This window comes from Uloborus diversus, chromosome 1 (genome assembly GCF_026930045.1).
Source record: "Uloborus diversus isolate 005 chromosome 1, Udiv.v.3.1, whole genome shotgun sequence".
Taxonomy (NCBI): Eukaryota; Metazoa; Arthropoda; class Arachnida; order Araneae; family Uloboridae; genus Uloborus; species Uloborus diversus.
The window spans coordinates 135,991,321-136,017,065 of NC_072731.1; the positions used below are offsets into that span (position 1 = coordinate 135,991,321).

The 25,745-nt window shown below is 32.4% G+C and overlaps 1 protein-coding gene across 4 annotated transcripts in view; it reads left to right on the top strand.

Moving 5' to 3' along the window:
- LOC129232274 (protein tyrosine phosphatase type IVA 3-like) overlaps window positions 1–25,745 on the top strand; it is a 76,657-nt gene that overhangs the window by 31,757 nt on the left and 19,155 nt on the right. The window contains exon 1 of one of the 4 annotated variants that reach the window (XM_054866469.1): window positions 3,946–4,075. The exons of the other annotated variants lie outside the window; for them this stretch is intronic. The gene's annotated coding sequence lies outside the window, so the exon portion shown is untranslated. Of the gene's footprint in view, window positions 1–3,945; window positions 4,076–25,745 lie in introns of those variants that run through there. 4 annotated transcript variants of the gene reach the window in all.

Genomic DNA, 25,745 nt, shown 5'->3' on the forward strand with positions numbered 1-25,745 from the left:
TTCATTATCTTAAGAAATTACATCGTATATTTTCCTCTTCCTCTCGTCTTGTTGAACTCGTCTCGTCGAGTGAAATAATAAAGTCTGGCGTAAAAAAAAATGAAAAAAAAAAAAAAAATACAAAAAATAACAAACTTAGATAAAAAGCAAAAGTTTTACATGTATATGAAACTATATTCATCAAATACATCCTCCATGGAAATCTTTTTTTTTTTTTCTATCCTTCTCTTGTCTAGTTCGATGTACATATTAGTATGACTATGTTCAAAATCGCACTGAATTATCATCTTGATATTTGTTATTTCTTTCAACAATATGAAAGTTTTCCCTTTATTCTCAATATTGTCGAATTTAGTTCAGCCGACAAGCGTTACTTTGCAATATTCTTTTGAAAACAGTCTATAAAATAGCTAGTCTGAAATCGTTCTTTTGATGTTCTATAGAATATTGAAGCATCATGAATGTGGATAATTGAAAACATTTGTCGCCCAGTAGAATCTTTTTCCAAAATCTCAATTTGGGAGATAAATCCTCTTTAAAATGAAGAGCACCTGTCTTATAACTCACTTCCCATCGTGATACTTCCCCATAGGTGGAGTGGTGGGGACCAGTGATGTTCCCATCAATTTTTCTGATGGTATATTCCCAGTAATCCATTACGCACAATATGTGTATGCGATCATATACATACTATGTCATAATATGAAAGATTTTGAAGCTTGAGGGTATACGCTTTGTGTCTAAAAAAAGTTTGAGAGTAGGAGAGACTGTTGTACCTTGGACCACTTTTAAAACTTTTTGGTTTTCAAAAAAAGAATGTGTAATTTTTATGGTTTTTAGTTATTAAAACTTAACTTCAAACCTTTTTGCATAAGTAAAAAAAATATTTCGGATTATAAAAAAATATTTTTCTATTTTTGTATATTTTTCAAATTTTATGTAATTTGGTCCATGGTACATGATGCTCGTGTACCTTGAGTCAGACCTCTTGTACTTGCCTAACTGCATAACCTACGTTGTATTCAAGTTTATTTGACCCACTTTCATTCAACTTTCTTAAATGCCTAGGAATGGTTGACCTGCTCACTTTGAATACATTTCGGCCTCTCTACTAAAAGTCTTTTTTTTTTTTTTTTTGTCAGGATCATTACTTCTTACTGCTTCAATAGCATTTTGCAATGCCTCAACATTTACTGGATCCTTCTTGATTCCAGTTTTACTTCGAGGCATGATGAAATCCTACGTAAAAAAATAAAATAAAAAACAATCACTACAACCTATATTGTACCTTGATCCAGTGGTTCAAGGTACACGAGTGTGCATGTTTATACAAAACTGGCTACCCTGACTTAACAGCTACGTAAAAAGTAAAGACTAAATGTTGAATACACTTACCGAGAGATAGGCAATAGATATAATGGTCCATGAGTTGGATAACACTATGGGGATTGTTTTGGTGTGAATATTTTAAGGCTATTTTGAGCTATGTTTTTGAGAGAAAAAAATTCTCGCTTGAGTGTAACTCCTGCACGGTGGTGTCCGTGTCCCCCGGAATCGACTTCGTTTGTATACCTGACCAGATCGACTTAACGCAATCGACTGTAGACAAAAACAGCATCCAGTTCACAACAAATAGCATTCAGCGCCTGACATTAATTTTAATTTTGAAATGTTGAATTCGAATCCTGTTTTATGATTTCGATAGGAATCATTTATAAACCCAAGAAACTCAACGACTAGGGCTCTATCGCAATTCGTGATTGCGAAAAACAAAATTTGAATTCAAGATGTTACAATGCAAATTAATGCCTGGGGCTGAATGTTTATAGGACTGGATTTCATGTTGTATTTTTCACATTAGGTTCTACAACAATTATTTCGTGTCTTAATTTTCACTGAAATCACATATACAGTGACTCCCAAAAGTGTTCGTACATCTACGATTTTCAATGAAATATGACCCTATCCACTGGTTATAATTAATATTTCGGAATAGGTATTTAATTATAAGGTCTATGATCAATTTTCAACAGAACTACGTTAAATTTTTTTCAACAATATTAAAACTTAACTTTTTAAAAATCAAAAACCAAAAAGCGCCGGAAATTTTATCTCAAAAGTCTTCGTACACTTTAAAAAATGTCTATATTATTGAATAATCTAACTTTTCATTAAATAATTATTTAATAGAATATTATGCAGTATCAACAACACCTTTTAAGCGTCTGGTAATAGATTTTATTCTTTTTTTTTTTTTGAGTAATTTCTGAGTAAGTAATCAACCACACTTTGAGAGTTTTACTGTTTCTAGCTCTATTTTCGTTTCAAAGCCGTATTTTCGTAATCTAGCCTCCAGATATCTCTAAATATGTTACATTAAGTTCAAATCTGGAGATTAAAGGGGTATTTTCTAAACTTTAGGACAGTTTTTGAGGCACTAGAATTTTTGAAAACCATGTGCTTCAAATCGTTATCTGGATAAAAAAACAAAGTTGTTTCCAATAACCAAACTTTTAACTAAGAGTTTAAAATTGGTTTTTAAAATATTTAAATGAACAGCATGATTCATTATTTCTTCAAAAAATTCCAAACTACCAAGTCCTGATGCTGATATGCACCCTCACATAAGAACACCTTCACCGTCCTGATTAACTGGTCCAACTAAGTTCTTAAGATTCCTAATTTTTTCTTCTATTCACAATTATATAACAATTTAACCACAAATGTTGAACTCATTTTTATCTGTAAGTAGGACGTAATTCAAAATGGTTTGAGCTTAATTATCATTGATTTTGCGACGGAAAGCGTAAGCTTTCTGTTTTTCGCACGGCCAAGAAAATTTCTGCGGGAAGAGGTTACTGCACTCAAAAGTGTATTTTTCATTATTTTTTTAACTATAAATCACCAAACACGCTTTGTCAACTTCGCCGGTTGACCTTTTCTTACCTTGTTTTCGGCCGATTTCTTTCTTTAAAACATTTTATCAAGCAATTTACTGTAAAGAATAAATTACTAATTTAGAAACATTTCAAACCAATTTACCTCTACTGTGAGAAAAAAATTCAAATTTCGAATGGTGTTTGTGGTTTTTTACGATTGTCAGCCATTTTAAAGTAACAAGCAAAATATCTGGGAATAAATAAACAAAAAATTAAAGCCAAATGACTTTTAAGGGTCAACACAATGCAAAAATAATAAAAAAGTGACATATGATAATTTTAATCATGAATTTATTCGAAAATATTTGCGTGTACGATGACTTTTGTGGCGTATTATTTCTCTGTCTCTTCGTTTTTTGACCCATTCCAAAAACAAGATCCGTCAATATTTTGAAAAAACTACAGGGTTTTATTTAGAATGACTTAGGAATGATGTGAAAAAATATTGGACTTCATATTCGAATTCAGTTTCGCGTTATTTTGGTTTTACTAAAAATTTTCAAGGTGTACGAACACTTTTCAGAGCCACTGTATAGTTCATTCTTTTCCAGCCGCTGGTTATAACTCAATTCATTTTAATGTGCGTTAATGTGCCCGAGTGCGTTGTTTTGTTTACATATCGTTCGTGAAATGAATTTATTGTTTATATAAACACTTACTATTAGGTTTTTTTTTGCATGAGTTTTAACTAAATTGCCTTAAATATTCTATCGATGTATTTTGAGCAAATGTGAAATGAGACAGAGCTTTTTGACTAAATGGAACTAGATATAGTTCTGAAAAAATGTTTTAAAGAAATCATTTGTTCGAAACTAAACATTAGCCCTTGAATTTCCCTCTTCATTGAACAGGTATTCCGGAACTCAGCATGCTGGTATACACACAGACACACACACACCTTGCGTTGTTCGGAAGTCGTTCAACTGCGTCGCGTGGTTGCGTAACAAAAACCCGGTGTCAAATCTTCCCATCCTGCCTTCTCTTTGCTTCAGTTATTGCGTCACCGCTCAGCATCACAACACAACACGCCAATCTTGGCGACGGATCTCGCCCAGAATTTTCAGTGCCGTCTTGTTTATGCCCTTTATTTTTTTAGGGGACAAACAACGGAATGTTCGCATCTTTCCGCATGCACGGTAAGTTGTCTAGAAAGATTGTTTCTCGCGCGGAGTTTTTTGAAATGATTGCGTAGAAAAATTTCGTAAGCTGGATTATTTTTTCGCTATAATTAATTATTTGCTCCAGGATTGTGGCTGTTTGTGCTTGATTTTTAAAGATTAATATAAATTTGACACTTCAGCCTTCTGTAGAATGAGGCTCTGATAATGTATAGAATGCCGGATTTCATACATTGCCTATAATATAACTACATACATAAAATGTATTTTTCTTTTCTTCCTCTCTAAACTTACCTCAAAAATTGGGAGTTCTGATGTTTTTCTGAAAGTTTCGCTTGTTGAAAGTGGAGACGATCGATTAATTTACAATAATATCTGCAATGTTATGTAAAATGAACCCCTGAATTCAATTATAACCACCAATTGCCTGCTTCAGCTCTCCCCCACCCCTTTTTTTGGAGATAGCGCTCCTCAAATTTTTCCAATTTTCGACAGTTTCATAGCCGTTATTTTTTTTAGCGGGTAAGGCAGGGTTTAATTTCTAGGAAGAAAAGTAGAGGAGTTCTATAGTCCTCAGATCACATTTTTGCTCGTAAATGGACTGAATTTTGTCTAAAATAGCAACATTTACATGTAGTTAAACAGGCTCTTGTGAGCTCTCGTGCAAACTGCAAATTAAGCGCTGAGCAAATGAGCATTATATCAGCCATTAACATTCTTCTGAGGGGCTAGAGAGGTTGAAAAGTTCAAAGGTATGAACATTTGTATCAAGTTGAAAGACTCATGTAAGTATTCTCCCCTAAAAATATTTTAAAAATCATCAAAACCGATCTTTTTTTCGAGGGATTTGTTTTACAACTGTTTCAAATTTTTCTGTTTTCAACCAGAGCAACCAAATTATTTTAAACAGCGCAATGTCCGAAAAACATTTTACGCTGAAAAAAAAAATAAAGTTAAAAAGTCTTAAAAACACTGCATGTTGCATACGAGTCGCACAGCAGATCTTCAGTAATATAAAAAAAAAAAACTTCCCGTATTATTTATATTTACATATTCAAGTTTTATTCTCCTTTTGAATTAAGATTACAGATGAAAATAAGTATGCTTATAGACTTAATATGTATATTTCTTAGGATGCACCACCTCCATTGTTTATCGCTATGCCAAGAAGTGATATTAAAAAATCGTTGTTAATAAAAGTTGGAACTTAAGTGTTGCCGAAAAATAAGATTCATCATGTTGGGTGTCGGGGTAATATATATATATATATATATATATATATATATATATATATATATATATATATATATATATATATATATATGTTATGTATATATATATATATATATATATATATATATATATATATATATATATATATATATATATATATATATATATATGGAAGAAGGTAAAAGAGAGGGAAATGAAGTACATATATAACAAAAGAAATTTCCCTTAAAATTTGTTTGAGAGAAAAAAAAGGGACTTAAGAATAATATTAATATACTTATTCTTTGTTCTGTGTATACGAAAGTTTTAGTGAAAAAATCAGCGAATCAATGCTTTTGTGTTCAGGGAAATTAAATTATTTTACAGCTTGCGTTATCAAAGTTAGTGTTTTCATGTGGGAAAGTTGGATACGGAACATAAAACGCTCTATAAACGAAACAAAAAGAAAGTTCGAAAATAAATTTCTGATGTCTGAGTAGGATGCTAAAAGCATTAAAATTTCAATTTTTTCCGAATTGTATGATTTCTTTAAAAAATAAAAAAATCACGCTTGGTATATGATAATCTAAATTGAGCTTAAGTATTAATTAATACTTTTGGCTCTTGTCAAGTTTGGTGGTTTCAAAACCCAAAAAAAAAAAAAAAAAATTCTGGCAGCATTCATTTATCGATACGATACATTTATCTGTTTTAACGAAAACGTTTATCTTGGTGGAGGGTGGAGGGGCGGCATAACTACTACCACCGACTCGCCCTACAGTTAGTTAAAACATTTGACGACAATTCATGTGCTAACTAAAGAAAATGTGAAAAACAGTAAAAATGCAAAATGTTTTTAGTTATAGAATTTAAAAAAATAAATAAATAATACGACTCGAAGCATAATATTTTTCCAGTGCAGGATCTTTGATCAAGACGTAGAAAATCTCGAAACTGACGCCCTTACCCATCACCTTTTAAGCTGAACAAAAAAAATGTTAAAAAAACACACACACAGAAATAGTGTGACTTTGCAGCCCCCGGAAGTTGCCGGTCGGAGCAAGGGCTTCCGCGCCCTTTCTTTGTCTGGAATCAAGAAATCGAAGAAAAAGTTCTCAGAAAACCCATAAAAATAGTAATTTACTGAGTAAATGTACACTCACCTGTATCAGCTGGAAGTAGAACATTCTCGATGAAACATTCGATCTCAACATAAAATACGAAGACTATTTTTTCCCCGAAACTATTTTCTATGTGGGGCTTTTCTTTTCTTATCTTTTTTTTTTTTTTTGTCAATGCTTATTTCTGCTAAATTTATCACAGAATTATAATCTAACTTTTTCTTATAAACGCTGTAAAAAATGTCAATTCACTTATAAAAGAATTAATTTACTTCATTGATATTTGAAATAATATTTGGTTAAATTTTTGTGTAAAATTTTAGTGTGACGTCTGACGTATGAGGTAAACGTTTGACGGATGGGACAATATTTTAAACATTTCGAAAGCAGTTTCTAAATGGAACAGAAGATTAAGCCACATGTGTTTCGAACGATGTTAAAACATTATGATCAAAAACATTTTAAATCATGTTATTGGTTCATTTTCTTATTGCTTAATAAAGCATTTTTCTCAAATTCTTAAAAATTAATAGAAAATGAGGAGAAATGTAAGAAATAACAATTTATTATTTTCGTTCTCTTTACGTAGACATAAATGTAGCCAAAAATTAACCCTTCGGACGAGAAATTTTTATTCACTTAATTTCTTTCGTTATTTATTTTAATTTATTTATTTCGGTTTTGAAGAACATCCGTCAAGGTTTCTGTGACGAGTTCTTTTTCTACGTTTCACAGACTGGTTTACTATTTTTTGTATTATTTTTTCTCTCATTACTATAATATCCCATACAAAATTTGGTTAGTATTTTTTTGAGAAATAAGAATAAAAGTGGGAGAAAAAAAGTGAGAGTTACAGAATAAATTTCCTCCGCCCCCCTCCCCCCCTCACTACCGTGCATGATATCAAAAACAGTTGGAATTTCGCTACGAATTTGATCTGTAAGAATGTCAAGCAGATTCAAAACTGAAGTCTTTAATAGTCGTTGTGTAAGAATATTCATTTTTTTTCTCCAGTTTTCTGTTTTGCAAAAAATGGGGTCGTTTCCAAAATTTTAAAAGTATTTTTTTTTTTTTTTTTTTTGAAAGAGCGTGCTTAAAAACGTAAGATCTGACCATTTTTTAAATAATTTATTTAAGTTTAATATTTTTAAAAAATTACTTAAATCGGTGCGCTTTCATTGTTTACACTTTTGTCGTGCGACATCACAAATGATGAAATGCCATTCAATCTTGCCATTCACAGAACAAAATATTTATTTCGCATCTTTACTCACGTGCATTGACAACGATAGGTTGATAGCAAGCGTAGAGCGCAATTTTAATGCGCTACTTGATTGTCATAACGTGAAAACATAGTAGAAAGATGCGGCAAAGTGCATCTTTTGTGACGTCATCAAGACCACGCATTGTTTGAAAAATCGGACATTTCAAAAAATTAATAAAAAAATAACTATTGGGAAAATGAAAGTATTTTCTGGGTCCATGTTATTTATTTATTTTTTTTAATTTTATTTTATTTATTTATTTATTTATTTATTTATTTTTTGCTTATGCTATCAATTTCAGTAACAAAAAGTAGTACTTTTGATTGAAGGAAACAACCACATTGCACCCTTCCTCCTCTCTGAAAGATTAATTATTCAGACACGTTCACCGTTAAACATAATTTAAAAACTTTTTTGGTGTTTATTTACTATGTTTTATTACCTCTTAAAGAGGGCATCACACCTGTCATAATAGAATGGCCCTTAAATCTACTAGACCTTTGTCTGCTAATTCGAGATTTAAAAAAAAAAATAAAAATATTTCTATTATGTCAATCTTACTTTTCGACTTCCCTGTTCAAAAAAATAAATTTCTAATTATAGTTGAAAAAATGCACAATATCGCAGTCACATACAAAAGTAAACACATACATGCTCTCATTTATAATCGGCTGCAGGGTAACGTTGCAAAACGCACAGAAGTTGAAAACCGCTCGAAATAATCGTTAATTTGAAAATCATTACATTAATCGTCATAATATACAGCTACGCAGCGCGTCTGAGGTTGTTAGGTCAACCCCCGCCACAGCCCTTATTTTTAAGCCATATTGCCTCTCATATGATGGTAGTTAACACATAAGGACTGTTGACAATTCTAGCTGCGCTAGTGATAACAGTGAGTTACAATGACTACCAGTACGACGAAATATCCGTTGAAACGAAAAGCATTTTCAGTTCCGATTTATAATCCATTACATTTCATAAATTCCCTTGCAACGAAATTTTCGTTACAGCAAACAAAATCTGCGGTCCCTTGAAGTTTGTTATAACGGTATTAGGGGGCTCTTCATTAATTACGTAAGGGTCCTAAGGGGTTAGAAAAATCTCTACATAACCATACTTGGAGGAGGGGGGATTAAACTCATTCTTACGTAATATTTTCCAAGTTTATGTTTTACATTAGAAATCGCGCGGTCAAGTCGTTTGGCAGAATGATATTTCATTTGGTCTGGAAGGTAAAAACGCATTAGGATGAGCTATTTTTTATTTGTCTTACAAACAATGAATAGTGTAAAGTTAAAAAAAGAATTGTACTTTGTATGGCATATTTTATTTTTGATTAGTATCGCATCATATACAAAAAAAATTTAGAAAAAACAATCAGTCTAAATTCCAGCTTTTTAGTAAATATTTCTTTACAGAAAAAAATTTTAATATAATAATATAATAGTGAATTTAATAACGATTTTAGTGATCTAAGATTCGTTATTTTATTATCTTGAAAAATGAAATGGAATCTTACGTAAGAATAGGAGGGAGGGGTTTAAAAAATTTTACGTACCCTTACATAGTGGGAGAGGGGATCAAAAATTGCCAAAATCATTCTTACGTAATTTATGAATGGCCCCTTTAAGGGTAGGCGTCCGTCACGAATTGTACAAAATTTCCGCTCTTGACCCTTGAATGTCAAGGTTCTGTCCCGCATCAGTTTATAAAAAGTGTTATTCCGTCACAATGGGAGATGCTTATCGCTTTGTATCCTCAGGGCCGACGAGAGGCCATACGAGCCCAGTCGGGAACTCGAAGTTTGGCTCGAAATCGAAAAGGTGGACGCCCGCTTTGGCTCTCGGAGACCCTGTGTGTGTATCCTCTTATAAAAGTAGCCAAATCTTCTTTCGATTGTTCAATAGTGCCTTCATCGGCACTTGCACTGTCACTAGAAAAAATCATTCTTTGCTAAGTCGTATACTTTTTGTTTTTCAATCTATCCATATAAAGGAGAAAAGTTTTCCACTTCAAACATTCAGACTATTTTTCGAACTGATCCTTTTCAAACTGATCGTTAACAGCAGCGCGCGTTCAATTCACAGAATCACGAGATTCTTTAAACCACAACAATTGAACTTTTCTCGTTTTTTTTTTTTTTTTTTTTTTTTTTTTTTTTTTTTTTTTTTTTTTTTGACTGAATTCCGCCTTTTCAAATAGCTGGTATTACCGCCACTTAATTTTTTGAAATGCCTCTCCTAGTCAATTCTGCGGCATTTAATTGCTTTCCTTAAGCTATTTTCCAGGTCCAGCAATTTTTTTTCGAATGTGTGGATAATTTTTGTTTAATCAAAAGGGTATTTCGTTTTCTTTGTTATTTTGAAACGCTACCATGAAGTCAAAACCAAAAACGCTTCATGTCCAGTGATGTTCCCATCAATTTTTCTGAGGGTAACTCCCAGTAATCCGTTACGCACAATATGTGTATGTGATCATATCCATAGTACAGTAAAACCTGTAAAGTTGACTACCCTTGTAAGTTGACCACCTGCCTATGTTGACCGCTTTTGTTGGGAGCGGAATTAGTCCTATCTTATATAATGAAGGAAAACCTCTCTAACTTGACCACCTGTCTATCTTGACCACTAATGTACACCAAATTTGGTTTGGAGTATTGTAAAAAACCCTTTGTAAGTTCACCACTTGGTTTATTTTTTAAAACTTAATCAAGCAAATTATTTTATTTTTATTTATTATTTTTAAAGCTTTCTATGAATAATTTTAATGCTTTGATGCAGGATTGCCAACTGCTCCGCTAAAATAGCTTAACTCCGTAGCTCCACAAAAAAGTTATCTTGCTCCGCATTTCTCGGTCGAACGTTTTCAAGCATGACATGGTGTTTTAAGCTATTTTTCTTTTGTTCTATTTGAGATGGCCTTTTGTACTCTGTTCAATTAAAACAGGCGTCAGTATAAAAGTACTAAGTCTTTTCTTCCACTTGCAATATTTTGTGGCAACACTGGAATTGTGCTTAAGAGTAAAGTTGTTTATTTCTGGTGCAAAGGATTAAGAGATAGAACATTTTCATTTTCAACAGCCTTTATGAACTATGAGAGTCCAGCTTGTTGCTCTTTGTGTTAAAAGTTTTACATAAAATGGCTTCAAAAAGAAAGTTGGTTGAACTTGAGGTTGATAAAAAATATGAAATATTAAAATTTATTGAAAAAAGGGAAAGCAAGAAAAAATTAGCTGACACATATGGAATTTTTAAAACTACAGTGTCTAATTTAGTAAAAAACATTTTTAATTATTTTTTCAAAGTAATGTTAAACGATGAAAATGAGTTAAATAGAGAGAGTAAGTGTGAATTTGTCAAAAAATGAATACATGATGCAAGAAATGATAAATAAATAAATAAATAAAAATCAATACCACCCTTTATAAGTTGACCACCTGTCTAAGTTGATCACCAAAGTACTGCACCGCAGGTGGTCAACTTACACAGGTTTCACTGTATGTCATAATATGAAAATTTATGAAACTTGAGGGTATACTGTCTAAAAAATATTTGAGAGTACACGGCGAAGAAGGAGCGTAAAACCGTACAACTTTAGACCACTTTATGTGTATTTTTCTTCATATTTTCATTATTCTTTGCCAAAAAAGGTTGAGACTTGAACCATACATTACCCTAAATCTCAGCTGTAGAGTGACGCTTCGAAAAAAATTCTAAATTACACACAAAGGGAGGGGGAATTTTTTATAGTGGTATAAAGTTTGCTCATAGTGGTGACAACTTTAGATCACCTCATATTTTCCTTCATATGCACCGCTAAACCACTCCAGTTTGAAGTTACAATGCATAGATCGTTTTGTTTCAATCCCGTACACTGCAAAAATAAAAAAAAAAATGTTTGTACTTACTTTTTCCGATTTAAGTTTTTCCAAATAATATAAATTTAATTCCAAAATAATTTTTTAATACTTTTTGAATCAATTTCAGGTTCTCTAAAATAGAGCCAATTGTGAAAAATACCATATTTTATTCAGATATATAAATATGAACGTTAGATAGTATGAAAACCAATTAGTAGGTAACTACTCCTGGATTTTATTTATTTTTTACAAGGGCATTTTTGTTTATCATCTTTTTTACAGGGGCTTGATACAAATTTTGTCTTAATTAGGTTGGAAAAGTTGAAAAAATGAATTTTTTCAACTTTTCAGGAAGTTTAAGTTGAAATTTTCAGCTAAAAGTGCTTAAAAATTTTATCCTACTTAAATTCTAATGCAATTTCCTCCCACCCCCACCCCTTCCTTGTATGTTTAAACACTGTCTAACTTTGATAATGCAAGTTAATCAAGCCTTTAATCAATCTTATTTCCTATAAAGCAATTGGTTTCGAGAGTCCAAACTTATGCGTAGTTTAGGGTAGACCTTTGACTCTAAAACAGGCCACACATTGTAATCAGAGGTCTGGCCAGAAGATATTTGGGTCCGTTAACGGACTCTTCACAAAAATCCGATCAACCAAAACGGACCTTTCACAAAATCCCGATCAACCAAAACGGACCCTTCACACAAAATTCTAATAAACAAGATCGGATCTTTCACAAATTGTTTCTTGAAAGAGCAAATCTGAAAGCAAAATAACGCATATTTCCGTGTATAAAACACATAATTTTTAGAACCTTTTTTGAAGTCTAATTAGAGGGATCAACTTATGCAAAATCTGTTAGTTTTGCAAAAAAAAAAAAAAAATCGGCGCTCTTGCGATGCTCCTGCAAGCGATAAATAATTGCTACTGCTAAATAAGTATAATGCTTGTTTGTTTCTTGGAAAGAAATGAACAGCTGAAAATAAGTTTGGTTTAAAATAATTTTGTTTGTTTTATCACAGCTAATTAGCAGCGGTGTTGTTGTAAACTTTTCTGAAAAGGCTTTGTTAAGCACTTTTCTCCCCGCTCATGATTCAATAAACAATAATAATATATATCAGAGAAATGAACTTAGAACTGAAAAGGGATAGTAAGGGAGGAGAAAAAATATGATCGCTTCAGATAGGGTAACCAACTTCAAAATTATCACCACTTAGCGTCTGGCGTTGAACCTTTATAATTACTTGATTAGAAAATATTCTCATCATTTTACCAGCTCGTCAATATTTGCGTTTTTACGGTGAGGTGCGATGTTTAACTTATTTTGGGAGAAAATTATAAGGGTTTGATTTTTCGATGCTAACAAGTATGATTAACTTTAAATAAACTCTTTTAATTACCGTTTTTCTTCTTTAGATGTCTACATTTTGAAAAATGGAATGCTTTAACATCCGATATGAGAATCATAGTTTATTCTTTTTTCAAGCTAACGTCGCTTTATTTGAATGCAAATAAATGAAAAGTCTTGGCGACATATTGCCAAATGTTCGCCAAATTATAACATCACTTGAGTGTGCATTGAAATTAACACTGATTTTCCCCAAAAAGGCGTAAAAGACTCCTGTCCGAATGCAACCAAAAGGGGAGTTGCACAACTAGACCACACTAGGAGTCTACATACTATTTTTTTTACGGCATACCGTTTTTGTGTTATTAGTAGGTACGTACATGCAAACATACGTAACACCACACATACAGACAGTCATCACGAGAAAACTCGTGGTAATTAACTCGGGGATCGTCAAAATGGATGTTTCGGGCGTTCATACGTTCTTAGGTATATATGCACGTGCGGTCGGACCGAAAAAAGAACTCAGCATTCATTCGGTTGTGAGCAAATGGTAATTTAGGCCGTTATTTGAGTGAAATTTTTTTCGCGAAAACAACTACTATTTAAAAGGAAGTAAAAAAAAAAAAAAAATGTCCCCCCCCCCCCTCGGTTTGGTGAAAAACACAGTTAAACTGAGCTCGTGTAAATAAAAAATCATTGTAGTTTTAAACGTCTGATTTTTTTTTTTTTTTTTTGATAATGACATTGTTTCATATAAATGCTTAAAACACCGTTCTAAAATTTTTGGGGGGAAAAAGTATTGATGCAATCTGTCTTGGTAAAATTAATTTTTTACACCTTGACATGAGTCAAAATGTCACACACACGTCACCTCGGAATGGACCAGAAGAAGAGATCTATTAAGACTTCTTTTGATAATTGATATTATGTTTGCACTTCGTATCGGACCTTTCAAAATATTGATTTATCCTTATGTCAAGAGTGTTAACCTTTTGGAGAGTCAAACAAATAAGTCGGCTATCGCTTGATAACCAAGATTGTTTTCGCTTGAAATTTTTTGAGACTTTGTTCTTTTCGCTTGTATTTATCATATCAGTAGTATGTTGGGGGGTTTTTTCCCTTTCCCTGTCTGCTTAGAACAAATAGTCATAGTACATAATTTTATATTTTGATATGCAAAAACTTCGATTCTTGGAGGGAGGGTAGATTACATTATAGAATTCAAATTTAGCTTTAGAAAGAAAGAAAATAGTTCTGTGAAAGAGGAAGGAGGGCGACACAGGATTTGGTTCCTTACTTTTCGCCACAGAAAATTTTTGTGCTCGACTAAATGTATTGGTCAAACATTCTAGTATCTTCTTGGTTATGTGCTTATGTATGGAATCATCTGTATTCATCACATCAGTCAAGTTTTTCTTTTTTTCTTTCTGTTTAGAACAAATAGTCTGAGTAAATTTATATATGAATTAAAAAAAGCTTCGATTGGGGGGGGGGATTGCATTTTAGATTCCAAATTTAGATTTTCAATGAAAAAAAAAGAAGGAAAACAGTTCTAGGAAAAGGGCGACGTGTGTTTTGCAATAAAGATTATGCGGCAGAAAAATTTTGTAATCAACACTATAGATTGAATAAATATTCTAGTATCTTGGTTAAAAAAAAAAAAAAGTTATGTTGTACTTATTAATCACCACTGCATCGATTTTCTTTCAAATTTTCGAATCTGAAATTCTTTTTGAATCTCCGATCTTGCCCTTGAGCATGCGTATATTTATGATAATGGATTTATCATGGAGATGTCTTAATTAAAATAATTTATGTGCAACGAATCCTGAGAAATCTTACTACTTCCTTGTTTAACAACGAAGTGGTTCATCCCTTTATAATTAAACTGCTGGTGCATTGTTGATTTAAAAAAAAAAAACCGCTAAATTAAATTATGGTTTATCCGTCTGTGGAAAAATGACATAAGCATGTAACTTGCTTGAATAAGGTTTCGAATAAAAGCTCAACTTACGGTTGGACGACAATGCAATCTTTTTGCGTAACAATTTTTGTTTTTCATGGAATTTTCTACATACGATTGACCTTTATGTCCATGTCCATGGAAATTGGTTCCGCAGCAGTATCTATTTTGAATGCATGTGAATTTTTTCCCCTCCCGTTTAGTCTCTTGTCTGAAGCCAATTGTGTTCAAATATGAAGCAAACTTCATCCTAACTTCGTCTAAAAATTAGAGCATCTCATTGTAACTATGTTAGCTCAAATTTAGACGCATTTCTTATTAATTTATGCGCCTATTTTTAACTTCGTTAGAAAACATAGGGGGGGAGGGGTTAATCAGCATGCATTAGCGAAAAAAAAAGTTTCTATTTCCAAGGGCGAATCCAGAAAGCTCTTAGGGAAGGGGCGGTCGATTTTTTTAACTGGCCTCTTGTTACGTATTGGATTTATACACGTTTGGGGAGGGGGCGGTTGCTGCCACATTTTTATAAAAAACAACAAAAATACAGAGATTTAGCCAAGTAGGTTCCCGATATTATTCCTTTCCTTTTCTGTTGAAAGAGGTGTTCGAAAATTGCGTTTTAGAACTTAAATTTCGTAATGATTAAGGAAAGTATTTCGACCCACCACCCTCTCTTCCTAACACCATTGTCGTCTAAAATTCGCTTTTTAAAACTTTCAGTTTCGAAAGATTACCAGAGGATAATTACTGTACCCCTTCTTTCCACAAACACTAACCGAAATGTGTGCAATCTTCTTGTCTTTTAGACTTAATTTTTTTCTAAATGACCGGGTGAAGGCTTCTAAACTTCTAGCATCGCCAAAAATCGCCAAAAATTTCCTTTTCGAAACTTTAACTCCGAAAAGTGTCCTGAACTGTGATTTGAATCCAATTATTTTTAACGTCATTGAAATAAGGGCTTTCACTTGCATTTTAGGACTTCAATTCTTAAAAACTGCTGGTACGGGGTCCCTCAAGGGAAGGGCGATCTCCACCTTCGCCCCTCCTGTGTATCCGTCCTTCTCTATTCCTTAACTTAATGTGAGGAAAACGGTATAGTGCTGTTATTTGTGTAATTATAGTTAGTAACCTTTAAGTCGAGTTTATCAACATAAAATGGCTGTCGTACGTGTACCCGTGTGAAAAAATTTTATTGACACTGCTTTCGTGTTGTCTTTATCCTATTTCGAAGAGTGTTACTGTCAGATTTGTAGAAGAAAAATTGCAGGCAAGTGATATAAAAAGTATCTTAAAACCTGTGTGTTTGTTAACTAATTACATATGACTTCGGGTAAGGTTGATTTTAATTTGTACTGGAGCAATTCCACGAAAATGTCAACCTGGGTATCAAAATTTCAATATTAACCAAACTATAAGTATTGTATATCATTTAAAAGCTTGAAATAAACATTTTTAAAGCGTAACAAACTAAATTTTAATTAAAATTTTTTCTATTGAAAATAAGCCGTAACAGATGCCTATATCTTTTCCGACTTTTTGGGGAGAAATTTGACATGTAGTTAATCAAATGTTTTTATGAAACAAATTCTAACTGAAAGGAAAGAAGGTTAGTGTATTTTGTTGTACTCGTAATACAGTTTTATACTAGATAATAAATATCTTTATAGTGTTTCGTTTAGAAACAATCTTAAAATCAGTTTATAACAGGGTTGTTTGGTTTAAACCACGTTGGTTTAAACCATGGTTTTAACCATGGTTTAAACTAGTTGGTTTTTTTTTTAAACCATGCGGTTTTAAAAAAAAAAAAATTTTTTTTAAAGCCAAAAAAAAAAAAAAAATCCATTTTACAGGTTCACATTGATTTCCCCACACATATTGAAAAATGTAAAATTCCATGTATGCTAAGTTGCAGAGATAAATACTAAAATTGCAATGTTGCTTCTTCAAAATGTATTACAAGCTTTAATCAAAAAAATATTAATAAATTTTTTATTTCATATATCTGCCATAAAGCAGATTTCAGTCAACTTCCATCATTATGCTTAATTTGCATGATTAGTTAAGATTTACTAAGGATTGAATCTTTTATTGTAGATGCAATCCATTATATTGCTCACTCCTGTTGCAGGGGTGTGACATTTTTGCCCACGTGAAAATATGACATTATTAACGTGAAAGAACTAAGCAGTTTAAATTTATCTGCTTGTATCATTTATTATTACCCCTGGTTTAGACTTTTTTCTTTATCTTCGTAGCATTGAGAATGAACTACCCTCTAAAACACGCTAAAAGCCAGCCAGGGGTGTATTCCCTTCAGAGGTGTTTGTAATCCGAAATTTCGGAGGAAAAAAAATATTAAAAAAAAACTTTAAAAATGTTTCTTTTCAATAATTTGTGTTTGTATATGTTTAATTTTTTTAAGGGGGGAGGGAGTTGAGTTTCTCATAGTTTCTGAAAGTATCACTGTAATCAAAAAATTTACTTGAGTCCACTATCATCCATGGTTCCTTTTTGAATACTCGCGACAGGAGGGGGGGGGGGGGGCGTCTGTTATTCCGGTGTTCCGGTTAAACATTTTAGAAATCTGGCAAGCACAGTAATAGGGGAAAGGCTAAGGTGAAATTCTTGATAAAAGGACTTGTTCAATTATATGAGTGGCTATGATGATATAGAGGAAATAGAAATTGTTTACTTTTTAATAGCTCAATAATTTTACAAGGATGAGATCTGCTTTTTGAAGAAAAAGAAAAGATTTTCAAATTCTCTAGCAATTAAAACAATATGAGGTTAAAAGAGGTTATCGATAGAAAAAAAAATCTTATTTTAATTGCTTTTGCGTAGAGGTTTATTTACAAATTTTAAGGCTGTTAAATATTCTGTCAAAGACATTTGTAGATGCTACAAAAAATAATATCGAAGAAAGTGCTTCAGAGTTGCAATCACCTACAGTTTTGTCATTTCATATACTACAACTAGGGTACACTGAGGGTGTAAACTACTTTAACAAAATACTAGGTAGAAAAAAATTGTTCTTTTGATGTTAAAAATCAATCTTTATATGCGCTTTGTATACGCTATATAATCGTAAAACACGATACAAAATTACCCTTTCAAACAATGACGAAAGATATTAAAATACTTTGAAGACATTAATGCGAAAGATGGATTTCAAAAGCGTAACCATGGAAACACGAAATAAAATAAGTTCAAGAAATTAAATGCAAAATAAGAAAAGAAACAATGGATTCAAAAAGCGTAACCGTGGAAACGCGAAAATAAAATGGTTGACAGCCTGAATCAAAATATCATGTTTCGAATATGGTTTTAAAACGCTTGTAACTTTTCCGACCAAAGGTCGAGAGAGATCTGAAGTAAAAAATGTCGCTTTTTCCAATGGTCTCAAAAAGAAAACTGTGGGACAGTTCCTTCACTTTTTATTAATAGGTTTAATGAAGAAAGTAATGCCTAAATTTGAGCTAAGCCTAAAAAAGTTCGAGCTGAAAACGCAAATTACTCCCGCCGTAATTAAGTTAGAGCATTGAAACAAAGTGTTTAGAACGCAGAAAATTCTACCCTTTTCAACCATATATAATACTAATATGTGCAAGTTTTTTTTTCTCCCATATTCGGGAATTTATGAAATTTGGGCCTAAATTTGAATAAAAAAAAGAACTATTAATTGGATTTTTTTCGATTTATAGCCTATGCACTCAGTAAGAAAGCACCTTTCATATAGTGAAGGAATTTTTCAAGTAGATGCAGTGGTTCCGGAGATTACCTCGAACATATAAACACACAAAAATCCGCCCTCTCTCTCTTAATAATATTAGTACAGATTTATGTTTATCTTTACTATAAACAGTTTTATTTAATTTGCAGTATGTATTGCAAAAAAAAAAAAGAAAGAAAGAAAACAAAAGAAAACATTGAAGAGAAAAAACGCGAAATGAATTGTTTAAAAACGTTTTAGTTTTGCAGTCTCTTTCATTTGACAAAACATTGTACTAAATATATTTTGTTTTTTGAATGATGTGATCACGCTTAAATTTTCTGTCACAAAACTTCATGGTTGAAGATATTCATGCAATGTAGTAACAGGTCTGGTGTGCCAAAAAAATTTTCGGCGTCCTGTCTTTCAGCATAGTGGCCTAAAATTGCCTTAATATTTTCAATGAAAAAAGAAAATCAGTTTTGGATCTCTTTCGGGGCCCTGATCTCGTGGGGGCCCTCGCTATTGCCACCTGATAATTCCTCCACTGATTCGCGCTGATGAAACATGCGTTCTTTTTTAAACAAATTAAATTTTAAAAAAAATGAATTTGAACTTTGACATCTTGAATTCAAATCATTAGAGACGTACCGAGTACTCGGTAACTACTCGGTACTCGGCCAAATTCTGATCAGATACTCGGCCAATACCGAGTAGTTGCAAAAAATTGAATATTGTCCAAGGCAGATACTAAAATTTATAGAAAAAAGAGCAAGCATTATATTCTGCAAACATTTACAATTAAAATTTATAAGTCAAATTTTAAATTTTGAGAATAATGAAGTTTGTAATGCTTCAATGGAACAAATCTTTATTTTAATGTCCCCAAAATTGATAAAAATTATTTATGTAAAATTATGCAAAAAAAGTATTAAAAATATGGAATTTTTGTTAAAAATGGATTTTTGTTACAAACAAAAATTAATTATAAAAAGTTATGAAAATACCTTTGCTTAAAAAATAAAAGGAAATAAAACAATGCTAAAAGCACAGTGCAGGAACACTGCAGACATGTGTTTTGGCATTGCAAGGAATTCCTTTTTCAATGCACAACATGGGAGCTCGTGGATTTAAAGGCATCCGACAAAAGTCAGATTTTTTTGTCGAATGTCTTAACATTCTTTAGCTCACATGTTATGCACTGAAAAAGACGTTCCTTGTAACGGGGGGGGGGGGGCAGAAACACATGTCTGCAGTGTTCCTGCACATTTGTTGTATTAAAATTATTTATGTTTTGCGGACAAAAATTATAATTGATTGGTATAAATTTGTTTTAATTCCAACTTGATTAATACCTTTTATTTATTTATTTTTAATTTTAAAAATTATTTTTTTGTAAAATTTTTGACGCAAACAAAATTGTTTATATAATGTGTAAATTGAATTTTAGCAGGAATTTAGTTTTAAAAACTATTATATGGACAAGGAGGTCTATACTACTATTCCAATAAGTTCAAAATTCATCACATGTGTGTCGGTGGTTCTTCATAAAACATAATTGGTACTTGGTAACTCGGCCGAGTAGTGAAAGGCCCGGTACTCGGCTACTCGGCGAAAGTGCTACTCGGTACGTCTCTACAAATTATGTTTTTCGCAATCACGAGTGTGTTTGTGTGTCGGGGGGTATGTGTATATGTGTGTAGCATGTGTGTGGGTAGTTGTGTGTATGTGTTTGTGTGTATGTATGCGTGTGTGTGTGTGTTTATGTGTAAACGTATGTGTGTGTGGGTGTATGTGTGTGTAAAAGTAGGCAAGTGACGCAACCTAGAGACTGATTTCGCTAGAGGAGCAGCATCGTGAGGAGGCCGGCCGACGGTGGTGCTGCAGAGGGAGGCGGGAGGAAAATAAAATCATAGGACATCAGAACAGTCAAGTGAGAACAATAAGCAATCGTGATTGTTAAAAAAGAAAAGGAAAAAAAAAAAAACGAAATTTTGCAAATTTTCAATTTTGTTTATAGTTTTAAATTAACTCATTACGCCGTAAGCTCAGCAAACCAGCTGCATCCGGCTGAAATTAACTTGTCAAAAGCAGTTTGCGAGATGCGCACTTGGAAGCAAAAACGAAACCAAAAAATTCTAACAAGGCTATATTTATCGTTGAACTTGGCGTTCCACAGGAGGAAGATGTCTTAGAAGCTTTGTTTGAAGACTGCTTCCCTAGCGTTTAATTTTTCATCATGAACAATCTTTCATTCAGCGAAAGGCAATGGATAAAAATTTCTTAGATGTGTTCTCTGTTTAGATTATTTTTTCTAGCTTGCTTCCATCTTAAAAGTTTACAATTTATGATAAATTAATAAATAAAAGCATGGAAAAAAAGCTATTATATCATAAAAAGTTTGCTACGAATGAAAGTAAGCCTATAAATAATTATTATTTCAATATAAATATAACTGTTTACAGACCCCGAAGAGTTCCTATTTTTTTCTACTTTTTCCTACTTTTTAGAGCTTTCTCCTTATTTTCCTACTTTTCCTCTTTTTTTTTCCTACTTTTTCTTTCTATAGTATAGCACTTCTAATTGTGCATTAATTCTTATTTTTACAATGCCACATCGTTAATTTTCTGCATGTTTCAGTTTTGAAAAGCAAAAGAAATAAGCGGATCATTGACTGACTACATTAATTTCTGGAAGGAACGTCGCGCCGCGGCGTTTGCGTGTTTTTTCGTAAGACTTTTTTTTTTTTTTTTTTTTTTTTTGCCGTTGCGGCGTTTATGATTGACTTTTCTTTTAATCTCCCCGACTTCAGTTCTACTGTTTTAACGAAACAATAAAGAAATAGATACTGGCACATTCCGATGCAACTATATATTATTTACCCGTCAATAAGAAGCTTTAATTAAAGTAAAGGGCCGTCTTCAAAAAGTGCGAGAAAAGCCGAAAATTTCCTATTCGCCAATTTTTTTGTATAGTTGATTACAAGTGAAATGGAGCTCTATTTAAACAGAAAGGCAATGTAAAACCTTAAAAAGAACGTAAGGAAGCAAAAAAAAGAAACCTGTACAATGTACATATTTTATTGATGTTAGTACAAAATAAAAGCTACAGATAACAGAATTTCGCGATAACGGACTACTTCAAAAATAATCGATTAAACTAACTTTTTTTCATGCATAAACATAATTATTGTTCATTCTAAATCGCAAACATGTGTATAAAATTTTTAACATTTCATTTTTTCCCTTGCAAAAACTATTTGCAAAAAAAAGAAGAGTGAGAGGAAAAAAAAAAGCCACTGCAAAACCTAGAAAAATTTGAAGTCAATTTAAATGCGAGATTCCGTTTTTATTTTTTTACTTTTTTAAAAGTTGGGGGATAGAGCCACAAGCAAATATTTACTTTTTTAATGGATAATTTCTACTCTGATATATCATCAATATCGAGGTGTTGCTCATCATTTCCATGTGCTGATGGGTTTATGGCAATGCGGCATTCTGCACATTTTCTTTAAAAAAAATTTGACAGACTCTAACTCTTTTCTGGGTGCGGCACTCATACCGATGCGGCGTATCGTTAGTTATTGTACTAATAAAGAGATATATGCAGGCTTTTGATGCCAGGTGCTCCCCCTCACTCTCAATTTCGTTAACCATTTCCGATTGAATATTTTTGTTGTATGGTGAGGATTGAGAGAAACTACATGCCTTCCCTTTTATGCACAGAGAAACATTAGTAACTGACCTTTGTCTTTGATAAAAATGTTATGTTTACCATCATGTTCTTTCCTTTTTTTTCCGTAACAAAAATTTTGGAACAAGAAGGGGGTAAAAATCATCAAACCAATAAAACAATATTCGTTTTTATTGCTTGATTAAAATTAAAACTGGCCAATCATTTTGATGTTTACCCGTGGGTGACTAGCGAAGGATGTATACAGTAAATGCAAGTTTTATCTGAAAACAACAAAAACCGCACAAATTCGTGTATAGTTAAGAATTAATTTTCCAAAGCCAGGGAGAGGAGAAATTGACCCCACTGACTCCCATAAATGACGTGCCTGAAACAAAAATTTATGTTGAAATTTATGTATAACATAATACAACCCCTTCAGTTTACTTATTTCGTTATTTATTTAGTTTTATTATTTTGTTATAAATTTGATGCCCCATATTTATGAACAAATTTAATTTTAGTTCTGCACTTTCAGTCTATTTTCTTTTTTTTTTTTTTTTTTCAAATTCAAACATCTGCCCCTGCTTATGCAAAAATGCATGTCAGCTGCTGATTATTTTTAACTAAAACTAATTTAATATTTGCTTTGCTTTTTGTATCATAGTTTATGACAACAGGAGCTGAAAGTGTTAATATTTTCAAATGATAAATGGCTGCTCTCGGAGGAATATTTTCGTTTTTGACAAAACAAATCTTTCACAAAAATGGTTTTATTGCACCAAAGTATAATTTTTATTATTATTATTTTCTTTTTTTGCAGTCGCTATATTGCATTTTATTCTTTAACTATTAAAAATTTTGTTACTGTATTGTTGAAAAGGCGTTTCTTTGTTTGGATTTTTTTTTTTTTTTTTCATATTTTTGTAACTAATGTCTTTGTTTCCACCAGTTTACTGGTGATTGTCAGCTTTTTTCTTTGGTTTTGTTTTTGTGGCAATGTATGTATTAAATTCCTTTGATACATCAAAAGTACTGTTGGTTTATTTTTGGGACAATTTTAAATAAAAAATACTATTAGTTTATTTTACATTAGAAATAAAATTTACGCTGAATTTGTTTCCTCTTGACGTGTGTGTAGTCCTATCTCTTCCTATTTTTTCCTACTTTTTTAAGTGATTTTTACCCTACTTTTCCTATTTTTTTAAATTTTTAATTCCTTATTTCCTACTTTTTCCCTCCAAAAAACCACTTCGGGGTCTGTGTTTAAAAATGCAAGAGTTTTAAATAGTCAGTCTGTGTGTCTGTGCCCTTTAATAACTTTTGCGCGACAACATTTGAGCGATGCTCAGTCTCATGTTTCACTTTCTGATTTGAATAATTTTCTGTTTATTATTTAACTGTTCAAACGAAAACACTAGATTCTAGACAGTGGTTCTCAATCAGTGGTTATCTAGAGTCCGGCGGACCGGCGCGGCGCTGGTAAAAAAATTTGACCAGGTTCAAAAATTTGACCGGTCCTCGGAGATTTTTCGTTAGTAAACGTTGAAAAATAATCCAAGAAAAAAACGTAATAAGTATATAGTAGGGCCGACGCTTTTTCATTGAATTTCGTGATTCATTTCCCCGTAATTGTATTTGATTTTTCCTGTTTGGTTGCTTTTGTATAATTAGTACAATAATTACTTATCTTAACACTTTTGTGACAGTTCTTCATTAAAAGTAAATTTTTATTATTCATAACTATTGTTTTTATTTTTTAGAAAAGAAGAAAAAACCTCACCGGTCAACAAAATTTTTAGCAAGTTTTGTTTCTAACGGTCCCCACCCCAGCTTTGAAAAAAAAAAAAAAAAAAGGCGGTGGAAGGCAACCCCTTCACCGTTCCGTGACGTTTTGCAAACGCTTTTGTCTGTCAGCGGATCAAAAAAGATTAAGAAATGCTGATATAGACCAAAGGAAGTGTCAAATTATGAAATAAAAAGCACTGCTAAAAAAAAATCATGAATGGAATTGGTTTCGGGATACTAAACACCTCATTTCTAAAACCAAGAACAGGCTTCATTGTGACTATCACTTACTTCTCGAGGCTATAAACTTTTTTGCATCAATGAATCCCTTGTAACTCCGAAATACGTGTGTTCAAATATGATGTAAAATATTTGAGTACCAATATTCTCAATAATTTAGTTTCCGTACTCCCATACTCGAGCGACTTGCATTGTCTGTTAGTGTTACTGGACTGTAACTTGGGCTTCGCTGCGCGCATGGTCTAGTAACAGAGTTGCGCCATTTACAGGAAAGCTGAAAGCTAGAAATAGCGTTTTCTCAAATGTTTTTGAGTAACAAATTTTTACAAAACTAATTTTTGCAGTGAAATTCTCTTGCTTCCTCGATTAGTATATTGTTTTTGAGTTTCAACTATTCCACTAATCCTTGTGTTTACTTCGGGGAATGCTTATAAAATAGCGGTGCGTTAACTTTGTCCTCAATCCTTAGAAAATGGCTTTTCAATATTTATAAAGAAAATCAATATGTTACAGGCATTTTACAAAAAGAAAATTAAACCATGTTTTTTTTAAAAAAATCTTTCTATAAAATCAATATAAAATAGTAAACAACTGTTTGCCTTGCATATCTTGTTATCCCTGTTTCATACATTTTTATTAACAACGAAAAGAAAATTAGTAGTTATTTTATTTTGTGACTTGAAAATAACACTCAGAGCTGTGCCGCGGTACCAAATAGCTTCGAGAAACATAGTTTAAAGACGACTGATTTATAACTCAAAGAATGACGATTGTTCTTCGAGTGTTAACATTGGCATTTGAGAAGTGAGTGTTAAATCTTTTTTGCTCTTGTGGCGGATATATCTGTGTGGTTGCAACTGCGAGCATAAGCCCTTGGCATTCTCACAAATAGCAATGATATCTTAGCTTCCGAGCGAGACTTCGCCGTAAATACGCAGCAACAAGTTTGGCGCCATTCTGCTTTCGATTATGAATAGATTCAAATGTCGCTGTCAGTCGATTGCGTTGTAACTCGCAGCATAATTTGATGCAGGACACGCAAATTTGTGACATCCTGTTTTAGAAACTTAAAATTTATTCTATTGGGCTGTTGAGTAGTAATCATCAAAGTTGGTGAAACGCTCATGAAAATTGTGTATTTTCATTATATTCCTTTGGCTTCTCTTTCGCAGGAAGAAGTTGAGGGAAAAATTTTTCTTCTATAAGTCTTTCTACACATTTTTTCTTTTGCAAACTTGATTGTTGTGTGTGTGTGCAAGGACGCCTCGAACTTAAAGTTTTGGATTTATTCACCATAAAAATTAGCAACTTTTATTATCATTAGTACTTGAAAATCGCCCATTAAGATATGACGGGTAAAAATTGCTTCCTCATTTGAACAAACCAATTACCTATTTGGTGCTATTTTGATGGTTGAAATTTTAACTGTATCTCCAGTGGGTTAACCCTAAACTCCAGTAAATAGCGTTCATTGTTGACCACTTTTTCGTTTCTTCATTCTCC